This window comes from Carlito syrichta, unplaced genomic scaffold (genome assembly GCF_000164805.1).
Source record: "Carlito syrichta isolate Samal-C Ts95f unplaced genomic scaffold, Tarsius_syrichta-2.0.1 Scaffold303583, whole genome shotgun sequence".
Taxonomy (NCBI): Eukaryota; Metazoa; Chordata; class Mammalia; order Primates; family Tarsiidae; genus Carlito; species Carlito syrichta.
In genome coordinates, this window is record NW_007247679.1 from 140,590 (window position 1) to 163,055 (window position 22,466).

Genomic DNA, 22,466 nt, shown 5'->3' on the forward strand with positions numbered 1-22,466 from the left:
AAAATAAACAAAGCAGGAGATATCACACTTCTAGACTTCAAACTTTACTATAAGGTACAGTAATCAAAACAAACTGGTATTGGTACAAGAACAGACACATAGACCAATGGAACAGGATAGAGATTCCGGAAGCAAAGCCTCAATTCCTCAACCAACTCATCTTTGACAAACCCTCAACAACAACCACTGGGGAGATGAGAATCTATTCAGTAAATGGTTCTGGGAAAACTGACTGGCCACATGAAGAAGATTGAAATAGGACCCCTTCCTATCACCATACACAAAAATTAATTCTAAATGGATCAAAGACCTAAACGTAATGCCTCAAACTGTAAGAATCTTAGAAAATGCAGGAGACACCCTTATGGAAATTGGAACTGGGAACCAATTCCTATTTGGAACCCTAAAGGCCAATACCTTAAGAAATAAGATAGACAAGTGGGACCTCATCAAACTAATGAGCTTCTGCAAAACAAAACAAAACAAAACCAAAAAAAACCAAAAAAACCATCAAGAGGGAAGGGAGACAGCCCACAGAATGGGGAAAAAATATTTGCCAACTGTATATTTGACAAAGGCCTAACATCTAGGATCTACAAGAAACTCAAAATGCTGAAAGGAAAAAACAAACTTTCTCTTTAAAAACTGGGCAAAAGACATGAATAGACACTTCTCTGAAGAAGATATATGGGCAGCCAACAGACACATGAAAAAGTGCTTAGCCTAACTCATCATCAGAGAAATTCAAATCAAAACCACATTGAGATACCACCTAATCCGAGTATGAATGGCCATCATTAATGCTGGTGAGGATGTGGAGAAAGAAGAACGCTTCTACACTGCTGGTGAGAATGCAAACTAGTGCAACCTCTTTGGAAGACTGTGTGGCAATTTCAGAAAGAACTAGAAATTGACCTTGCATATGATCCAGCAATTCTCCTATTGGGACTATACCCAGAGAAACTCAAATCATTCTACAAAAGATACCTGCACACACATATTTGTTGCTGCTCTATTCACAATAGCAAAAACATGGAACCAACCTGTTGCCCATCAAATCTGCACCGGATAAAGAAAATGTGGTACATATACACAATGGAACATTATGCAGTCATAAAAAAGGACAAATATATGAACTTCACAGCAACTCGGATGGATTTGGAGTCGCTCATACTCAGTGATCTATCGCAGAAACAAAGAACAGAGTACCATATGTTTTCATTCAAAAGCAGACCTTGAACAATTATAATACTATAAGAAAGTGTTTGACAGTAATAGGAAACTGTCAGAGAAGGGGGGTGGGATTTGCAGTTGAGGGAAACTGCTAGGGGAGGGAGGGGCATACCTCATCAACAAGCTTACCTGTATAATCAATGCTTGTATACCTAACCCTGAACTGGACCCCACATCTTTATAATTAAAAAATGATTTAAAATTTTTTTATTTACTATTCAACTTCCATATGTTTGTAATTTATATACTTTATTTTATTACTTTTAATTTTTAAAGTAATTTGAAGTCTTCATGATTGTTTAATGTAGTAAGATATAAATTAAAACATTATATTAATGTTCTTTCTGAACAATACAAAGACATTATAATGTTTTAGTTCTCATTTTTACACTCAAGGTTTATATGCTAATATTATCCAATGTTCTATTTGCTTTCTTTATACCTGTATACATTAAAATTTATTATCATCACTTTTTTAATTAGACACTGGTTTTTTAATTTTATACGTTTTCCTTACTATTTCTTACATCTCAGATTATCTTTCTAGACTAATTTTTTTTCTTCTTGATTTAGAAACAAATGTCTCTGTAATAACAGCTATTGAATAATCTTCATTTAGTTTTGATAATGTAGGCATTATTACTTTATTTGTAGTCTTAAAAAGGTAATTTTTTGAAGTAAACTGTAAGCTTTCTTTACTTCTTAGAAGATATTTTTACAATGTTTTCTGAATTTATCCTAAAAAAAAACCTTGACATTTTTAAATACATAAGTTCGTGTCTTCATTTGAGCATAAAAAAACTCCTATAACTTCAAATATTATATTTTTGTTGATGTTGTTTCTGTCTATTCTATTATTTCAGGATTATATTAGATTTAAGATTAAGTCATTATATAAATTTTTTACCAAAAAGTATAATAGTCAAGTTATAAACTAATAAGTGTGGTTAAAAAATTTATGTAACTAAGTCTATCCCAACAATAAGGAAATATGGTTAATTTGCCCCAGTGAGAAGAAAGAGGTTCACTGATTTTTTTTTTTTTTTTTTTTTAGTTAGCTATATTTACACAATTTTTTAAATTTCTTTTTTTTATTATAAAGATGTGGGGCACAATTTAGGGTTAGGTTACAAATGTTGATTATGCAGGTACCTTTGTTGATGAGATGTGCCCCTCCCTCCTCCAGCAGCTTCCCTCAACTGACACTTCCCCCTGCAACAGTTCCCATTACTGCCAATCCCTTTCTTATAGTATTATGATAATTGTTCAAGGTCTGCTTATCATTGAGAACATATGGTAATCTGTTCTTTGTTTCTGTGATAGATCACTGAGTATGATAGACTCAAAATCCATCCAAGTTGATGCAAAGTTCATAAGTTTGTCCTTCTTTATGCCCACATAATATTCCATTGTGTATATGTACCACATTTTTTTTTTATCCAGTCCAGTTTCAATGGGCAGCATGGTTGGTTCCATGTTTTTGCTATTGTGAATAGAGCTGCAACAAACATACATATGCAGGTATCTTTTTTGTAGAATTATTTGAGCTCCTCCAGGTATATTCCCAACAGGGGAATTGCTGGGTCATATGGAAGGTTGATTTCTAGTTCTTTCAGAAATTGCCACACTGTCTTCCAAAGAGGTTGCACTAGTTTGTACCACCAGCAGGTGTTGGGAGCCAGCCATGGAGGCCTGCCTGCTGATAAAGTCCAGGGGGCTGAACACCCCAGGTTGCAAAGTGAACCTGGGCAGCTGAAACCCTTGCTTTTTCTATTTTTGTTGTTGATGCAGCCAGAAAATTCTGTACAGTCTGAAGATGGAAAACAAAATCCCATTCACGTCATTCCTTGTCCCATGCACAGAAACAAAGGGGAATTTGTGAGAAAATTTCCTTCACTTTATATGAGATCCCCCTAAGTTTCCATGTCCCCAGCCTCTTAGTATTCAACCACATAATCGCATAATTAAGTATTGTTTTTGGGAAAGTTATCATAGGTCAGGAGGTGTTCACTTTAATGCACGTAAGAGGATTCATTGACCTTGCCAGGGAACTATAGATGAACACTTTAATTATCATGTGTGGGTAGACAATCGCTTGGTAGATTTTGTTCCTTCTGATTGGTGATTATTATCATTTGTGAGGAGAATGCCAATGCACTAATTATGCTTATTTGAGCTTTAAATGTGGAATTTTATGTACACCTGAATGGCCATTTTTAATGTTATGTTACTTCCTGCTATTTGGATTAAGCACATATAGGATTAAAAATATAAGATTGGACTACTATAGCAGTTTAGTACTTGATGACTTTTTGAAACTTGGTAATCACTATAGAGTAACTTTAGGTAGTAGGTGTGTTCTTTTAAGCTTAAAAGGATAACAGTTAGATTAAGTACTTTAAATAATAAAGGATAACTGCCTGCTTTAGTGATCATGAGACAGTGATGCTTTCAAGAAGGTATTGATATGTAGAAAAATGTGCATAGAAATGGTCTTTTGGAGAACTTCATGCATGAACTATTTGCTCTGTTTTTTTTTGCCTTAGATAAAGTTACTGATTGTGTTTAGTTCTAAGAATTTTTTGTAAAATTACTTCCCTGTTAAAGGGTATATAAGCTCACTGTTAACTGTCAATAAACGGCATCTGTCCTGCTAATGCCAGAGTCATTTGTCCAAGTGTTTACTTCAATGCCAACGCCGATCCTTCTTTCAGGAGACCCTGAACCCAGTTGGAGTGGGACTCCGGCAAGCAGGAGGATGATGATCTTAATAAACTCTTTCAGGTTCTGGTAAGATGGTGACGGCACAGGTGGGACTGTGGGATTCTCCAAAAGTGAGTTCCCATGAAGACTCTTACTCTCCTTCCCCCACCACCAGCTGCACCAGAGACCTGGAGACCCTCAGTTCCATGCATAATCAGCTACTGCGGCCCTTCTGCTGCTGCTGTTCCATCCCTGGCAGCCTCAGGCTCCAGCCGAGTGGAGCTCCCAGCTCCTTCCCTGGCTACACCATCTCACCTGGCCCCAAGCTGCCCGCTGCTGCCAGTGGAGGCCCATGGATACCACCTTGTGGAGATCTGGGTTCCCTTGCTGGCTACGCTGATCTGCCAGGCACTCAACTGCTGTCAGCTCCCTCCCTGACTGGGTGCCCAGCCCAGTCTCAGGCCGTGGCAGCCCAGGAAGGCCCTCCATGTTCATCCCTTGGAACTACAGGCTTTATTACCTCCTGGGGTGCCCCACCAGGTCTAGGACCACTGCTGTCCATGCAGGCCCCCAGCGCCTATGCCTCCAGGCTCTGTGCCACCACCTGGGCTGAAGCACCTAAAGCCACAGCCAGTGTTCGACCCTGAGGGTTCCAGGCCCCTGGCCTGGGTTCCGGGTCCCCGCCCAGCTCTATCTCAAGCTGCCATCACATAGGGAGGCTCTATGCACCCATCCCTCAGAGAACCCAGCTCCATTCATGGCTGAAGTGCCCTGTGGGAGGGACCAAAGCTGCTGCCATCACCCACCACCTACCCTATCCACACACCAAACTAGTGGAGAGAAAGGATTGGCAAAAGAGGAGTCACCCACTGCAGTCATTTTCCAGGCAGAGATTTGCATTACCCTGCCCATCTACAAGCAGCCTCCACCTTGGTTGCTAAGATAACCTCACCAAACAGGAGACAAAAGACCCTCCCCTATGCAGAATCAGACACAAGCAACTCAGTAATGTGGCAGACTTCTCAGGCAGCAAGCCAAGGGAACCAACCCAGCCTATGAGTAAGTCTATCTGCCTGCAAAAGGAAGAGGCTAGAGATCAGAGCTGAAGAAATTTTAGACACTCAGGAAAGACTCCAGAGCTAGTCGGGTTTCTTATTTTGATTTTTCATTTTATTGTTTTGACTGTTTGTTTTGCTCACCTTTGTTTTTGGTTTTTGAGTTAGACTACTTGTTTGTGTTGGGAAAAGAACATCAAAAGGCATTCTTGATTGTTTGTTTTTTTATACTTTTCTGGCCTTGTGTCTCTTTTCATTCATTAGTTGGTATGTATGTCTGTTTTCCCTCTTACTCTTCTCTCTTTCCAACTTCCTCTTGACCCCCTCTTCTTCCATTATTTTCCTTTTTCTTACCTCCTTTGGCTCCAAGGAGCAAACCTAAACCCCACTGCATGGACAGATAGTAAGGCAGTGGGATGTGGGTTCCAGTGCGCCCATATACCTGTTGGTGGATCTGCAGATAGATTCTAAATCACAGCTTCTCTGTCAATTAAATCTCAAAACTGCAAAAAGTACTGCACAAACCTACAGTTCAGTCCAAAAGTGAACAAAGTCAGAGGACGCTCATAAGGAAGAACAGGAGATTGAACAAAAAGAAGTAAAAGCAACTCCACATTCCCTGAAAAACAGAATTAAAGAAGGGGAGGGAAAGGGGGAGAGAAAAATCTACACAAATGAAGAAAAACCAAAAGAATAAGATGGGTCTCTCACATATCCCTGGGAAATCAGACACTGAGAAAACTGACTTCTGAATACAAACAATGAAGAACTCCCAGAATGACTGGTCTCAAACCACAAACTCAGATATCAAGACATTAATGGAGAGATTAAAAAGAATTGAGGAGAGACAAGAGGAAACTAGGAAAGAGTTGATAACTGAGATAACAGTTGTAAAGTATACTGTGAATGAAATAAATAACAAACTGATAAGCATGGAAGGCAGAATTAGCCAAGCAGAAGAAAGAATCTCAGAACTTGAGGACCAAAATATAGAACTAAACCAAACTATCAAAAACATAGAAAAGAAGCTTAAAAAGACAGAACAAAACCTTCAAGAGATGAGCAATTCCTTCAAGAGACTGAACCTGAGAGTAATTGGACTTCCTGAGGCAGAAACGGAGAGAGTCCACTCTGGAACAAACATTACATGAGATTATTCAAGAAAACTTTCCTCACCTCATCAGTGTTGTGAAAATTCAAACACAAGAGGTCCAGAGACTCCTGCAAGACAAAACATGAAACGACCCAGGCACATAATAATTTGCCTGAAGAAAGTAAGTATAAAAGAAAAACTCTTAAAGGCAGCAAGAAAAAAAGGCCAGATTACCTATCAAGGAAGACCAATTAGAATAGCCAATGATTTATCTACAGAAACCTTTCAGGCTAGTAGAGCTTGGAGCCCTATCTTCAAAGTTCTAAAAGATAAACAATTTTCAACCAAGAATAACCTACCCAGCCAAGCTAAGCTTCATCAGTGAGGGAGAATTAAAATATTTCCCTGATATCCAATCCCTAAGAACTTACACTGTCACCAGGCCACCTCTACAAGAAACACTTAAGAAAGTATTAAACACAGAAGAAAAGGAAAAAAGAATAACAGTGTTCTTCACAAGAGTACAGGAAAGAGATTAAAAACACACACAAACCAACTCCAAAACCAAAAGAAAGACAACAAACAAACAGGAACAACAACAACAACTCTATAAGAACTTTATGATCGGGATCAACTCTCACATTTCAATAATTAGCCTGAATGTGAATGAACAAAATACACCAATGAAAAGACATAGAAAGGCAAAGTGGATAAAATATCACCAGGCAACAATATATTGCCTTCAAGAGACTATCTCACCAGAAAGGACACACACAGACTCAAAGTTAGAGGATATGAAACAAATTTTCAAGTGAACAGAACAAAAAAGAAAGGAGGGGTCGCTGTCTCAATCTCAGAAAAAATACCCTTTAAGCTATAAAAAATTTAAAAAGATACAGAAGGCCACTACATGATGATAAAAGTTTCAATCCATCCACAAGAAATATCTATACTAAACATATATTGACCCAATATAGGAGCACCAACTTTCATAAAGCAGCTTCTAAGTAAACTCAAAAAAGATATTGACTCTAACACTATCATAGCTGGGGATTTTAATACCCCACTCACAACCCTAGACAGATCATCAGGGCAAAAAATCAGCAATGAAATCCAGAACCACAATATGACTCTTGACCAAATGGACTTAATTGATACCTACAGAACGCTCCATCCAATGACCACAGAATATATATTCTACTCATCACCTCATGGAATGTACTTTAAGATCGACCACATACTTGGCCATAAATCAAGCATAAAGAAATTTCAAGAGATCGAAATTTTGTCATGCACCTTCATGGACCACAGTGGAATAAAAATAAACATCAGCACCAACAAGTTTCCCCCCACACCTACAAAACATGGACATTAAACAGCATGATGCTAAACAGCTCCTGGGTCAATGATGAAATCAAAACAGATTAAAAGATACCTGGAAACAAATGAAAATGAAGAAGCATCTTACCAAAATCTCTGGGATGCCATGAAAACAGTAGTAAAAGGGAAATTCATATCTCTACAAATGCACATGAAGAAAATGGAAGGATTATAAATTAACAGTCTAACGAGTCACATAAGAAAACTGGAAAACAAGACCACCAAAACCCTAACTTCACCGGAAGAATCCAGATCACCAAAATAAAAACTCAAATCCAGGACATAGAAGACAAAAAGATAATATAAAAAAAATCAATGAAACAAAAAGCTGGTTCTTTGAAAGGATAAACAAGATCGATGGTCCCCTTACTAGACTGACCAAGAAAAAAAGACAAAAAGCCCAAATAAACACAATCAGAAACACAAAAGATGAAGTCACATCTGACCCTGAGGAAATACAAAAGATCATTAGAGACTACTATGTACACTTGTATGGAAATAAACTTGAAAACCTTAAGGAAATAAATGACTTTTTAACATCACACAACCTGCTTAGGTTGAAATAAGAAGAAATTGAGACCCTAAATAGACCAATAACAATCAAGGAAATTGACTATGTAATACAAAAACTACCTACAAAAAAAAAAGCCCTGGACCAGATGCCTTTACGCAGAATTCGATAACACATTTAAGGAGGAGCTGATACCAAATCTACTGAAAGTATTCCAGATGATTGAGAAAGATGGAACTCTCCCCATATCATTTTATGAAGTCAACATCACATTGGTACCCAAACCAGGTAAAGACCCAACAAAGAAAGAGAACTACAGGCCAATATCTTTGATGAACATAGATGCTAACATTCTCAACAAGATTCTAGCGAATCAGATTCAACAATACATCTCAAAAATCATCCATCAGGACCAAGTAGGTTTCATCCCTGGGATGCAAGCCTGGTTCAACATTTGTAAAACCATAAATGTAATTAAATACATCAAGAGGTGTCAAAACAAAAACCACATGATTTTATAATTAGATGCAGAAAAAGCTTTTGATAAAATACAGCACCCCTTCTTGATAAAAACCCTTGAACATCTAGGCATACATGGAACATACCTAAAATAGTAAAAGCCATCTATGAGAAACCCATAGCCAGCAGATTCCTAAACAGACAAAAATTAGAAAAATTTCCCTTGAAAACTGGAACAAGACAGGGATGCCCACTCTCATACCTCCTGTTCAATATAGTATTGGAAGTCCTGGCTAGAGCAATCAGAGAAGAGAAGGCAATGAGGGATATCCAAATAGGAAAAGAGGAAGTCAAGTTATCTCTCTTTGCTGACAACATGATTGTGTATCATGAAAACCCAAGAGACTCTGTCAAAAACCTCCTTGCACTGATAAAGGACTTTGGCAAAGTCTCAGGGTATAAAATAAATGTGCAAAAGACAATTGCATTTCTTTACACCATTTATAAACAAACAGAAATCCGAATAAAAAGCACAATTTCCAGCCTGTAATCTCACACTCTGGGAGGCCAAGGTGAGTGGATTGCCTGAGTCCACGGGTTCGAGACCTACCTGGGCAACTTGGCAACTTCATCTCTACAATAAATAAAAAAATCAGCTGGCCATGGTAGCACATGCCTGTAGTTCCAGCTACTTGGAAGGCTGAGGCGGAAGGATAGCCAGAGCCCAGCAGGTCGAGGCTACAGTGGCCAGAAGTGGCCACTACATTCCAGTCTGGGTGACAGAGTGAGACTCCAACTCAAAACAAACAAACAAACAAACAATTTCATTGTTTTTCATTGGGAATTTCATTCACAATAGCCACAAAAAAAAAAAACTTTGGCATCTTCCTAATCAAAGATGTGAAAGACCTTTACAATGAAAACTACAAAACACTGTTTAAAGAAATCAAAGATGACACAAACAAGTGGAAAAATATCCCATGCTCATGGATTGGAAGAATCAACATTGTGAAGATGTTCATCTTACCTAAGGCAATCTACAGATTTAATCCAATACCCATCAAATTACCAGCAACATTGTTCTCAGATCTAGAAAAACAATACAGGAATTCATATAAACACAAATTTCCAAGAATAATCAGAACAATCCTCAGCAAAAATAAATAAATAAATAAATAAGCAGGAGGTATCACAATACCAGACTTTAAACTTTACTGTAAAGCTACAATAATCAAAACAGCTTGGTATTGGCACAAGAACAGGCACATAGACCAATGGAATGGGATTGAGATTCCAGAAGCAAAACCCCAATTTCTCAATCAACTCATCTTTGACAAAGCCTCCACCACCCACCACTGGGGAGAGGAGAACCTATTCAGTAAATGGTGCCAGGAAAACTGGCTGACCACATGCAGAAGATTCAAACAGGACCCCTATCTATCCCCATACACAAAAATTAACTCTAAATGAATCAGAGACCTAAATGTAAAACCTCAAAGCATAAGAACTTTAGAAAATGCAGGACACACCCTTATGGAAGTTGGAACTGGCATCCAATTCCTGAGCAAAACCTGAAATGCACTGACCATAAGTGATAAGATAGACAAGTGGGACCTCATTAAACCTACAAGCTTCTGCAAGGCCAAAGAAACCATCAAGGGAGCAGAGAGATAGCCCACAAATTGGGAAAAAGTATTTGCCAACTCCATGTCTAACAAAGGCCTAACATCTAGGATCTACAAGGAACTCAAACGTGCTGAAAAGGAAAAAACAAACAACCCATTACAAAGTGGGCAAAAGATATGAACAGACCTTCTCAAAAGAAGACATACGAGTGGCCAACAGATACATGAAGAAATATTCAACCTCACTACTCATTAAGGAGATGCAAATTAAAACTACACTGAGATACCACCTAACTCCAGTCAGAATGGCCATTATCAATAACTCAAAAAATAACACATGCTAGAGAGGATGTGGTAAAAAGGAAACACTTCTATACTGTTGGTAGGAGTGTAAACTAGTGCAGCCTCTGTGGAAATCAGTGTGGCGATTCCTAAAAACTCTAAAAATTGACCTTCCATATGACCCCGCAATTCCCCTACTGGGAATATACTTTGAAGAACTCAAGTCACTCTATAACAAAGATACCTGTGCATGTATGTTTATTGCAGCATTGTTCACAATAGTAAGATCATGGAACCAACCATGCCGTACATCAAAAGAGGACTGGATTAAAAAAAAAATGTGGTACATATACACAATGGAATATTATGCAGCCATAAAAAGTAATAAAATCATGAATTTTGCAGCAACCAGGATGGAATTGGAGTTTATAATTCTGAGTGATCTCTCACAGAAACAAAGATCTGAGTATCACATGTTCTCACTCATAAGTAGACCTTGAACAACTATCATAATATTATAAGAAAAGGACTGACAGTGGTGGGAAACGATGGGGGGGGCATGGAGGGGTAGGGAGGTGTGATTAACGGTAGTCAATATCTGTCTGGGGATGGGAGGGCACACCTCATCAACAAGGGTACCTGCACAATGCATATTTGTATACCTAACCCTTAACTGTACCCCACAATTTTAAAATAAAAAAAAATGTTAAAAAAATAAGTAAATAAAAAATAAACCCTTTCAGCATCCTGGCTCCCTGTGAGCAGCATATCTGCCTCAGTTCCCTACTCTTTACTTGCTTCACATTTCTTTCTGTTTCTACTTTCCAAAGCCTTTAAGACAATCACATCTTCTTTGTGTGTTTACTGATTACTCTTCTCATATATGAATTCATCTGTTGATTTAATTATTAGTTATGTTACACAAGAATCTAAATATTTTGTGGTAAAAGGATTCCCCAGTGCATTTGTTCTTACATACCACCTAAAGTGAATTTTGGATAGTGTTATTTCAATATTTGATAGCATATTTTATACTTTATTACTTTTCTTTACTAAACCTTTTGCTTAATGACTACATAGGCTTCTCATAGTAAATTCAGGAGCATGCAAACTATTGTTCATTCTTTTTATAGGAATAAAATCTGAAGTGGCTTGTCAACTAGCAATGTATTTACTCCTTTTATTTTTCTATTAGGCAACCGTTATTAAATTAATATAATAAATTCTCAAATTGTTAGAACTATAAATTATGTATTTAAATAATTATTTGCATAATCACTTGAGCCAATAAATGTTAAATATGTTTCATCCTATGAGCTTTTCTCAACTAAAAATTATAGTAACTTATAGTATTCAGATACATACCATGTTTTATCTGCCACAATTTGTCAGTCACTTTTATTTATTTATTTATTTTTTACTTCTTTGCATTCTGAGAACTAATCCCTAGATCCTCTGCTTACTGGTTTTATATTTTGCCAAAAGACAGAGGAAGAAGTTTGGCATTCTTTTAGTACTTTGAAATGTTGTTCCACTCTCTCCTGGCCTGTATGGTTTCTACTTAAAAGTCTGGTGCCAGATAAATTGGAGCTCTTTCATATGCTATTTGGTCTCTCTCTCTCTCTTTTTTTTTTTCCTCCATATGTAGGATATTCTCTTTGTTCTTGATTTTTGAGAGCTTGATTGTTATATGCCTTGGGGTAGACTTATTTAGGTTAAATTTGTTTGGCATTCTATAACCTTCCTGTATCTGGATATTTATCTATTTTTCAACTTTGGGAAGTTTTCTGTTATTAGTTTGAAGAAGTTTCTGCTCTTTTCTTTTGCTCAATGCCTTCTTAAATACCAGCAATTGTTAGATTTGGTCTTCTGAGGTAATGTTCTTTATCTTATAGGCAATCGTTGTTGCTTTTTCTTTTCTGTCCTTTGAATGCATTTTCAAATAGCCTGTCTTTCAGCAATTAATTATTTCCTCAGTTTAATTCATTCTGCTGTTAAGAGCCTTTAATGAATTTTTCAGTTCAGTAAATATCAGTCTATGAGATTTCTGCTCTATTTTAAAATTTTTTTAAAATCTCTTTGTTAAATTACTCAGATAAATGTCTAAATTGTTTTTCTCTGTTATCTTCTGTGCGATTCCTAAGTGTCCTCAAAATTGATATTTTGGAATCTCGACCAGAGAGTTTCCATATCACTGTCTTGTTGCACTCACTCACTGGTTCCTTGCTTCGTTTGTTTAAAAACATCATGATTTTTTGTTTACTTTTTTTTCTTGCACATGTAGGTCTATATTTTTTATTGAAGGCTGAGTTATTTCAGTCTTTTCTGTCTGGCTTGTTTGTTTTTTATCGGACACATTTGTGTGGAGATCTTTTGTAATTTATCTGTTGATTTTCTCATTTTTTATTCTGCCAAGTCACTGCCTTCTTTTTGGCACTGGATGGCTCTTTAAGCCCAGGCTTGTCTTAGTTCTAGTAAACAATTATAGTGCCATAAAACTGGGAGCAGAGGACCCAAAGTGGGAATCTAGTAGTGTGAGGAGGCTGGGTAAGGCTTTGTGCCCAGAGACACTGTGGAAAAAATTTTGTACAGCCTGGTGCTGCTGAACAATCACTCTGATTTGTCAGCTCCTTCTCTTTTTTTTTCATTTTCTTTTTCTTTTTTAAGTCAGAGTCTCACTTTGTCACCCAGGCTGGAGTGCAGTGGTACACTCACAGTCACCCCAACATTGACCTACTGGGCTCCATGATCCTTCTGCCTCAGTCTTCTAAGTAGCCGGAACTACAGGCTTGCACTACCATGCCAAGCTAATTATTTTATATTTATATTTTATATTTTATTTTATTTATTTTTATTTTTTGTAGAGATGAGGTCTTGTCAATTTGCCCAGGCTGGTCTCAAACCTGTGGACTCAGGCAATCTACTTGTCTCGGCCTCTCAAAGTGCTGAGATTACATGCTGAGCCTGGCTGTGCTCCTTCTCTTACAGAGCAGAATTCCCAGGTTGAGGTTATAGTCTTGCTTTTCCCTTTTGTCCCTGGCTGTCCCTAGTGATATGTGTTTTTCCAAGCACTGCTGATGGTTCCCATGGATTGAGGCAGAAGCGGTTCAGTTCTCCTGCCAGGGAATCCAAGATGTTGGGAAGCTGGTTGTGCACCTCAATATCACTTTTCTCAGTGGAGAAACCATGAGTAGGGGAGTAGGTTTCTGCATACTTGGTTCTGGGTAGACTAGGGGGTGGGACATCATGGATATTAAAATCCTGTTCTCTTACTGTCTTCTCTGAGTTTTTTTCTTTCTTTCTCTCTTCTTTCTTTCTTTCTCCCCCCTTCCCTTCCTCTCTTTCTTTCTTTCTTTCTTTCTTTCTGTGTGACTCTGAGAACTTTCTTCTCATATTTGAGTCATGGAGTATTGCTGGTGATAATGCTGTCACTATACTTTTTTTTTTATGAAGAGTGAAAGGAAGACAGCTTGCTTTGAAGCTGTCATTTTGGAATTGGAAGATTTCCCAGTTTTGTATTTATTTTACCTGCTCTGTTCATGAGCCACTGTTTTGTGATTGCTGTATTCCTCTATGGCCAGAGTTACATTTGTGTGGCTTCTTTTTCATTACTCCAGCATTTACTGAGCTTTAATAAAATGAGTTATCTCCTTCAAATCAAGACATGGTAATAACTTCTAGCTATTACTCTTTGAGAGTTTTGTCATTCCTTTTAGTTCCACTAAAATCTACAACTATGTCTGCAAATATTCATTTCATTAAATTATCTTTAAATATACCATTTGATGGTGTCATTTCTTTCCAGACAAGTCTAAAAGATTCATAAATAGGCTGACTATATTTTCAGGAGGATTAAATCAGACTGATTTAATATTTTATTAATTATACAATGCTAAGTAATTGGAAGCAGTTGAGTAAATAGCTATTAAGTTTACCTTCTACTTAGGATATTAGCAAAATTTATTACAATAAGAGCTGTCCCACAACATTTCTCCCCTTTCTTCCTAAACTTTTAACATTAAATTGCTAATAATTGAGAGAAGTTAAAACAGTTTGAGCTCTAGAAACACGTATGGACTTGGACTACTGTAGTTGGTTTTACATTAATCACTTTAGGATAGAGTTAGAAACAAATACATTCCTTAGGCTCTATCCTAATGAAGATATATGTGTTCTGCACAGCTAAGAGATAGTCTAAAAGGGGATCTTAATAACCATTCTTTTGTTATAAGTCACATCTATACCATGAAGTAGACTTCTAGACTTGTGAGAATCTTTCACTGTGAGGGTGTGTGTCAAGAATTAGAATTCAAGGCACTTACTACCAGTCTCTATTGGTTTCTTTTGCACATATATATAATAAAAATGTTTCCTTCTTTGAAAATCCCAGTGTATTACAAAGCCCTAAATTTTATCACTCAATAAGGCTGAGTTAGAGAAATTTTAAATTGACTATAAATAAATGAAGCTATTTAAGAAGTGCTTCTGAAGCCCACTGGATGTGACAGTGGTAATGATTCAATTCCATGCTAAATAAGAAGATATTGAACTGCATGTATTTTTATCTGCATTGAGCAATTGTTTAAGACCTTAGAAACAGAATTAAGGTTTGTTGATTTCTAGTGTTGTTGTTGTTGTTGGGTTTTTTTTTTTTTTTGCCAAAAGCTCATAAAAATATGTCTTTGATGTAAATAAACATAAATAAATTACTTAGTGTTTTCACTTACCAATCAATGATTCTAATAGAATGTAAGATAATTTGGCAAATCAGAAAAACTATAGTAGCATGAAAATTTAAAGAATTAATGGCCAAGTTATACATTCATAAGATGCATACAATGTTTATTACTATTCACTAAAAAAGTGAAAAGTGACTATTACTATTTAAATAAAATACAATTTTCTGTGAGCTTCAGTATTTGTATGTAATAATACATGAATAATGTTGTATATTCTCAGTATAACTTAAGCCAATATTTTATTGATTCCTAGGTAAGCTTTCAAAAACTTGCCCAACCATTGTCTTCCTTTCTTTCCCAGAACTTTGTTTTCCTGCAGTGTTCTGCAATCTGTCCATCATTCTTTCTTTCTTTCTTTCTTTCTTTCTTTCTTTCTTTCTTTCTTTCTTTCTTTCTTTCTTTCTTTCTTTCAGATTTCTTTCTTTCAGATTTCTACTTTGTGATATTGCTAAATAATTATATCTGTTTTAAAATAAAATAAAACATTTTTGTTAAAGTCATCTTTTTTTTTTAAACTTGGATTGGGAACTGGAATAAATAAAATGTCTATATCAGAGATTTTAATGTGAACATTTGCAAGGTTCAACATTTTTCTTTACTGTTCAATAACCCAATTAGAATTAATCAGTGTACATAATATATCATATTTTCTCCTTTGGATGGTCACAATATTTACATAATACTAGACCAATGGATCTGAGATAGAATACTTCAGGGTAGTGAAAATATCTGACAATTGATTGGACTCTTTAGAAACAACTAAAGATGTATTTTATGCATTTTTGTTTTAATGAGCAAGTGTACCTTCTCTAAAAAGAAAACACTGGAATACATTTTAATAAACCAGCTATATTATGCAAGCTAATTTCTTTTTAAACTTTCATGAACGTACATTGCCAGCAAGTAAGTTCTGCAAATATTTATGTGCCAAGAATAATAATAAATGTCTTATGATTAGTAATACTAAGTAATGGTTTTACTTGATTTAAAAAAACTTCAGAAGATGGCATTTTTATCACATTGGGGAAGGTGAAATTTTAAAATAAAAGATGTGAAATTTTAATTATTCCATTTGACAGAACTTCTCTTTGTTAAGGAAACATTAATTCCACAAAAATGTACGCCTTTGGTCATAAACACATGCCTCTGCTTTGGTGTTAGAAAAATACCTTATTGTAATACCGTACTTGGCATTTTGACTGTTGATCACAGTAGGGCTGAGGGAGAGTCTGTCTATGTCAAAAATCTAAGTAGTATAGGTGATGGCAATCATATGTTTCAAAGTTATAGAGTTTAAATACAAAGAAAGCGCGTGTGGGGTGCAGTCAGGAAGAATAATGGCAAATCCATTCTGTGTTCACTAATGGGCCGGGTCTTGATGAAGCAGGTCTTATGAATAACCAGTCTATCATGAAAGGGTCAACCATAAATAATGTCCAAAGCATTGAGGCATTAATTGTGGGTCTGTAGCCAGCTATATTTACCTTGATTCCAGTCTTAACCGGAATTCAGGAATTAGCAGAGAGTTAAATATACCTGTTCCTTTTTATCATCAGTATCAATTTTGTTAATATCCATTGGCCTGAGCAAAATTTTCTATACTTAATGATTAATGTGATACCTTATAAATTACTCATCATAAATGTATTCAACTACACATTTGCTTCAATTATAAATGTCTTAATATATATTTATTTTTAAAAGTTTTATAAATGTATGAAATTCAGTACTGATTTTTATCACTTCTTATTCAGAGACCTCCTTGAAGAAGATATTTGTAATTTATATTGTTTTAGTGCAATTTGTTTTCTAAATAAGAAGTTAAGACTTATAAAAAATGTAAAGAATAAATAAACTCCCTTTGAAAGGAATAAGCAAATTCAAATACCCTCCCCTTAGAAATCAGCAGTAAAATCTTACTTGACAAGTAAGATTTTAAAAACTCATATAGATAAAGGAATTTAAAGAAAAAAAGAAATTGGTAGAGAAAAGAAAAGTTTTAGTTAATGAGAACATAATATGCATATTTAAAGTTTATATATTAATTTTCTTGATCTTGAAGGAGATAAATAAAGAAGTCTCAAAATTTAAGTAAATGTTGCTTCACTGCATAGTCTATCAGATCCTCAAAATATATTCCACTAAGTAATCAAAATTATTAAAGGTGTTGATATTTTAGAATTTTGATACCTTTTCAAAAATCTGTTTCTATGTTAAAAATTGGCAAATGGCTCTAAATTATACTTTTAGTGAGAAATACTTTATTCTAAAGTTGAATATCCTTATATGCTTTTCTCTTCATTATGGATTTTCTAAAAGTGTATTTATTTTGTAATAGCAAAGTCCCCAGTTTTTCAAAGCTAAATTTTTTTGGAAGTAAATTCTATGCTCATCAACAATCTTTATGGGTTTTGCATAGTTGTTTTACTTTGATTCAACATATATATATGTTTTTGATTCACATTTTTCCTGAAAGCTTAGTTGTCAAATACTTCTTGACATGTGTATCTCCTGTACCACTGCAAGCAAATTATTGCTTTTATTTGAAACACCAAAGACCCTATGGAAAAAGATATAGATTTCAGGATAATTAAAAAACTGTGTAACAAGGCCACTGACAACAAAGCCATTATTAAGTTTTATAGTTATTTTATTGTATGTGTAAAGAATCAGAAATGATTAAGTTTTAAGTAATAATATTCAACATTAAAGACAGAAATTGTTTCTGCCTATGATAAAACAATTTAATATAAAGCAATAAAAATGAACAAATTGAAAACAAAATAAAGTTACATGAGGTTTATCGTAGAGAAGTAAAAAAACATTGAAATCAACATTTTGAAAAGTATTCTTCCTGAGGCATTTGTAATTTTATAAAATGTGTGGTACCAGAGTCCAAGTGTTGAGAGCGTTCTGTAGTCACATGAAACTATGAAACAAAACATACTTTGGGGCTACCAGAGAGTAGCTAGTATAGTAAACCTCAAAGGTGGTAAAATTTAGAAGTCCATTAAATCAGAGAAGGAGGCTGACATTTTTAGAGTAAGTGATTTAATGACAAAATATAAAGCTAAAAAATAAATAAAGAACAAATCTTCAACAATATGATAAATTATTTAAATTCCAAAATATCTTAACATTAATACATGTCATTGATTTCAAAACCAGTATTTTGATAAAATTATATAATACCTTTTTTCTCCAAGTTATTCTCAGTGTGAGAAGTGTCATGGTCACAGTGTAGAAAATATGTAAGCTGGAAGACATTATTGTGGCCATCTTTGAAACATACAATGTGCCACATAGAACAAAGCCAAATTAGGCATTGTTTCTTAAGAAACAACTTATGAAATATAGTGAAAATTAAAACTTGACCATTGACAGATAGGAATTGATTGAACCTAAATTTAGTGAACAGGATATTTTCTTACCAATCATACAATAAAATCAAGTTTATCAACAGAGCTTATCAAATAGGATTGGTATATTGAGAATCAGGATTTGAGTAACTCCCAAATGCAGGAGTTATTTGCATTAACAGAGGGCCCACATTTTGTTATGGCAAGTTTTATGAGTCAACTAAACTAGACTGTATTAGACTACACTCATTTAATTACACAACAGTCTAGATTTTGCTGTGAAGGTGTTTTGTCAATGTGGTTAACTTCTATAAGCAATTAACTTTAAGTAAGATTTTCTTAAATAATATAAGCAAGGTTCATCCAATTAGTTAAGTTATTCCTAGCAACAACTGACATTACTGGAATATACATTTATTTAATAAAATGAACTTATGCAATTTTGAGGCCCTGCAAGTTTGAAATTCTTAGGATAAGCAGGCAGGTTGGGAACTCACGCAAGAATTCATTAAGCATTCTTGAGGCAAAATGTCTTGAGGTCTTTCAACTGATTGGATTGCTTGTGTTTCTCTGGAGAACTGTGATTGAAGCACACTTCCAGTGTCTCAACCTTGGCAGCAGTAGCATTATACAAGGGGAAGAAAATGGTTAAATCGTCTATCTAGCCTCTCTTCCTTTACTGTGGGATATTGCCTGAATAAAATAAGGTAACTTTGTAAATTTTTATAATAAAAGTGATAGAATTCCTAGGCAAATAAATGAACAGTACTTCATAAAGGAGGATTCTAGATAATGAAATAAATGTCCTTGCAGATTGTAACTCATTTGCTTAGGATTACTTATGCTAAACATGCATAGAATCAAGTAATTGATGAGGCATGGCTCCCTAGAAAATCTTATTAATGCAATGAAATAATCTGAGCAAAAAAGAGATATTTAGTAATAAAATGGGACCTTTTCTGTCAATTTTGAACCTCACATTTTCATCTAGGTAACTATGCATCCTAACGCAACAATAATACACTTGAGGAACCAAATTGGCAGTCCTATGTCTGTGCTCACCTGTGACTTACAGTTATTTATACTCGTAATAACTATTAGTAAAACTTAAAACTGCTAATATCTCTAATTCAAGTAAGTTTAATTTGATAGTTCAATCATTTTAATACTTCAATCATTTAAACATAAAAAGTTTCCTCTTTTTAAATTAATTTATAAATTTTGAAATATGAAAACAAGTGTATGTATGAAATCTACAATTCCCTGCAATTCTATTTTTAATATGTAATTCTGTATTACAATTGTGACCTCACTCTTGTTTCTTTTAAAATAACTGTTGTCATAAATGATATTTTCATAGTTTACTTAGTAATAAGGGATTTCTAATTTTTTAGATGTTTAAATAGAAATCATTTGTTTTCAGTAGTGTTTTTGTATTAAGAATACATATCTAAGCATAGGCTCTAAACTCTTGGTCCTTCATGATGTGACTGCCTCTCTTTTGACTTTTTTAAATTTTCACTTTTATTCAAATTTATTTCTGATTCAGAAATGCAATACAACAATGAAACAGAGTAGACATGTTATCTATGCATATATTCCAATGTAACTAAGTTATACATTTCAAACCAGGTTTAAAAGATTGGAAATTTTAAAAAAATGTTCCATGATATAGTGCCTATCACATGCTAGACACTATTCTAAGTGTCTAAGTGAATTATTTTCCCCTGGTAAATAACTTAATCACTGCAATAAACATATTAATTATTATTACAATTCCAAATTTATATATTAGAGAACTGGAGCATAAAGAGAATATATTTTCTGTCCAATATCACAAAGTTGCTAAATAAATAAGTATATTAAAATGTTAACGAAGGCATTCTGGATCTGAAGTATACACTTTAAAAATTTTTAGCTATTTAAAATAAAATGTGTGCACTAACGATATAATCATGTGGTTCTTGTTTTACATCTTTTGATGTATTTAATTACATTTATGGTCTTGCAAATGTTGAACCAGCCCTGCATCCTGGGAATGAAGCCTACTTGTCATGGTGGATGATTTTTGAGATGTGTTTTTGAATCCGATTTGCTAGAATCTTGTTGAGGATTTTTACATCTATGTTCATAAGGGATATTGGCCTGTAGTTCTCTTTTTTTGTTGGATCTTTACCCTGTTTGGTATCAGTGTGATGCTAGTTTCATAAATTAATTTGGGTAGAATTCCATCCTTCTCAATTGCCTGGAATACTTTCATTATAATGCTATAAGAAAGTGTTTGGCAGTAAAGGGAAACTGTCGGGAGAGGGGGGTGGGATTGGCAGTTGAGGGAAACTGCTAGGGGAGGGAGGGAGGCGCATACCTCATCAAAAGTACCTGCATAATCAATGTTTGTATACCTAATCCTGAACAATACCCCACATCTTTATAATAAAAAAAATTAAAAAAAAAATAAAATGTGTGTCAAATGTTTGTGACTATGCAAAAGAAATAAAATTTAAACAAGAAATAAGAGGGGGACCAAAAAAGGAAATTTATTTATTTAAAAAAATGTGCATTTATTCTTACATGTTCTAACATCAGTCACCTTCAGAGTATTCTCCATTTGATGCAATGCACCTATCAAGACACATTTTTTGAACTCGTCAATTTTGATGCTTTTTAGTGCTTCTGCCATTGGTTTCACTTTTTAAACATGGCAACATGTTTTCCTTTGAAGACTTTTTCATCCTGAGAAACCAAAACAAACAAACAAAAAAAGTTTCTCAGGGCTTGGTTGGGTCAATAGGGAGGGTGCCCCATGGGTATCAAGCCTTTTCATCAAAAACTAATCAATCAGCACAGTGTGGGCAAGTGCACTCCTAAATCACCCATCATGAAATGGGCATACATATTGAAAGAATCTTCAAAAACAATAAGTGAAGCTGAAGGAAGCCTCTCACAATATTAGCTGGTACACTGATGAGCATGGGTTCCTAGAACACTTACCTGGTGGGGGAAGCCTATATTCCAAGGGACCTGCCCTCCAAAAAATAATTTCATTCTTTGGTTCTTCACTCTTGCAAAGCAAATAAAGCAAACATTGCTAAAGTTGATTACATCAAAATTAATTTTCCAATTTAACATATACTTTGTTAAAAAATGGACAGACTGAGAAGAAACATTTACCACATGTCTAATACGCAAATAATTTATATCCAGCATATATAAATTCCAACAATGCAAATAAAGAAAATAAGATGCAATTCAAGTACATAACTGGAAAACAATTATGAATGAAAGCCAAAAATAAAAAGAATAAAAATGTTCAATAAAAAGGTGCATCCTCTCACAAATAAAAAGAAATGCAAAATAATTAGCATATTTTAACCATAAGCTTTTCATAATACCAAATTTTGTGGAGAGTAGAAATTGTGATAGCTCTGTAGAAAGTAATTCGATAAAAACTATTATGTAGAAATGTGCATATTTCATATTTTAACACTTCTTTTGTTTATTCTCTAATAATTCACCTTTATGTGTGCATAATAAAATATGTGCACTAATATCCAGGGAAACTTTTTTTTTTTTTGAGTTGGAGTCTCACTCTGTCACCTGGAGTACAGTGGCAGGCTCATTCCAGCATCAACCTGCTGGGCTCCAGAGATCCTTCTGCCTTAGCCTTCCAAGTAGTAGGAACTACAGGCGCACACTACCATGACCAGCTAATTTTTGATTTATTATAGAGTCAAGATCTTGCCAAGTTGCCCCTACTGGTCTCGAACCCACAGGCTCAGGCAATTCACTTGCTTTGGCTTCCCAAAGCACTGAAATTACAGGCTGAGCCACCAAGCCCGGCCGTCACTATTTTTAATAATGAAAAATAAGAAACAATAGTGTACATTGTTAGAAAATGATAAAACAATCTTAAGAGACAATCATATTATGAAATGCAGTGCAAACATTTTTTATAAATATATTATGTATATAATATTGAAACTTATACCAAATATTCAGAGAGATATTGAATTTAAAATATAATATC